Consider the following 2,164-nt stretch of genomic DNA (forward strand, 5'->3'; position numbering starts at 1 on the left):
TGCTAGACAAACAGGTCAGCCCGCAAAGGGCAGCCAAAATCATCGGTGCTTCGGCAAAGCACCATAAATTGCTCGACCTCCTTCAAGGAGATCATCTGCTGAGAGCTCATCTTCATCTGCCAGGCCTCGGAGCCGCAGCACCCGATGCCCACCAGTGCTTTTGAAGCTGTGGGATGGTGTGGAGCAGACGGTCGTAGTGCTGAGACGTTAGATGAAATTAGCAGGAATTAGCTGTGGTGAGACACCCCTTCCCAGGTAAACTGGGAATGCTGAGGACAGGGAGCACTTCTCCATCCTCCACCAGGGCGCTGGACTGGGGGAGGGATGCCTACAGCATCCAGCCCTCCAGCTTGACGCCGCGGTGATGCCTGACCCCCTGGCCCGGGCTTCGTCCCCTGGCCTGCAGGCTGCTGAGTAGGGGCTGGAGGCAGTGCTCAGCCTCTGCTGCTTTCCCAGCTTTGCATCTGCCCTCCCGCAGGGCCTGTCTGTGCCAGCTCTGGCTGGAAAGGTCTCCGCAGTGCTCGTGCTCCGCCGGCAAGGTGGCCACCCTGGGCTGGGTCAGCCCTGGGCTTGGGTGCCAAGCACAGGGAAGGTGGTGGCCCCCCCTTTCCCTCCCTGCTCTGCGCTGGAGGCTGGGTGCCCTGCTCCTCCTCAGAGAAGGACGTATCGGGGTGCCATCTAGTGCCAGACCTGCCCGGCTGTGCGGGACGCTGAGGACATGGGCGCTGCTGCCCCAGGACATGATGAGAGCAGGGCATCCGCCTGCGCGGGACCCAGGAGCCCCGCAGCTGCAGTAGGGACCGGTCATGGAGGGGTTGGGAATCCTTTTGCCACCTCTCATAGTGTGACCAGGATGTGCTGCGTGACCAGGGACCACCCTCCCTTCCCTTTGCCACCAAGGAGGGAAGGATGGCAGGGTGCCCTGGGCACAGAGGGCAATGGCTGCTTTGTCCCATGGTCATACACAGGCTCTCGTGGGGGATCTCTGGCCAGGTTATCCCTGGTACCTGTGCCTGGCCCTGTCGGGGCACCGGACCCCCCTGCACCGCTGCAGACCGAGGGGGCTGAGCAGTGCCCTGCTCCCAGCAGGAGCAAGGTGCCGCAGGGAGCCTGGGGTGACTCCTGTCTCGGGCATCTCAGACACACACTGGGGTTGGGGCATGGCAGAAGTGGAGTGGGTGAGAGTGCCCACGTGCAGCAGAGCCCCTGCTCGTTGGCCCACGCGCACGGTGTGGATCCTGCTGGGAGCCGCCTGTCCATGCCAGAGCTGAGGCCACGAGCATCGCTTCCACAAGCAGGAGATTCCCCAAGGGGAGGAAACACAAGTGGGCTCTGGCCAGTGAAACCAAAAGCCACAGGTCACAGACACAGTGAAAAACTTAAAAATACTACTTAGAGGGGCCAATGTCCAGGGAATTGTCTCATGAATGGAAAGATTCCATGCAAAAAGCTGAATTTGTCAGTGGACTTGCTCTCAGCCGCTTATTCTGCTCAGACTAAACCCTTCAAGAGGGGAGCGCGGTCACCCCCAGTGACCTGCATATTTCTCACTCCTTTCATTAACTGCAACTTATTCTGCAGGTGGCTTTCGAAGATAAAGGCAAAAATCATCTGTTAGCTTTCCCTCATTAAACTGGGGCTGAACCCAGCTGAGTCCAGCTGCTCAGCAAGGCTGGGTGCTGCCTGGGTGCTCCCCTGGGTCCCTGGGGAGGAGGAAGGGTGTCAGTCCCCGGGCAGGGACACGGGGGCACCAGCCGACATGCCAGGGCTGGGCCAGTGGTGGCCACAGCAGCTGGGAGGAACATGGCTTGGCCAGCACCTGATGGGGCGATGCAAGGCACCCGGCAGTACTGCCCGCGGCCTCGTAACCCCCTGGGAAGTGTCTGCCTCCGCCACTGCTGTGCTTCGTTTTGCCTCTGCTAACGAGCAGCTGCAAGCCTGGCAGCTCTGTGTACCCGCCGCTCCGGTGCCCAGCCAGAGCACCAGCCCACTCGCTGCATGCTGGCCCACAGACTCTCAAGACAAGCCTTGAAGGATGCTGACGCTATTAATGGGGTATATTTATAACTGTTTATCTCTGTCAGCTGGGTGGGAAATCGCCACGTGTGTTGTTCGCCTTCATTACACAGGCATCTCCTGTGGTACCCGGATCAGTGCCTTTAAG

The sequence above is a fragment of the Egretta garzetta genome, unplaced genomic scaffold (assembly GCF_000687185.1).
Source record: "Egretta garzetta isolate BGI_Z169 unplaced genomic scaffold, ASM68718v1 scaffold572, whole genome shotgun sequence".
Taxonomy (NCBI): domain Eukaryota; kingdom Metazoa; phylum Chordata; class Aves; order Pelecaniformes; family Ardeidae; genus Egretta; species Egretta garzetta.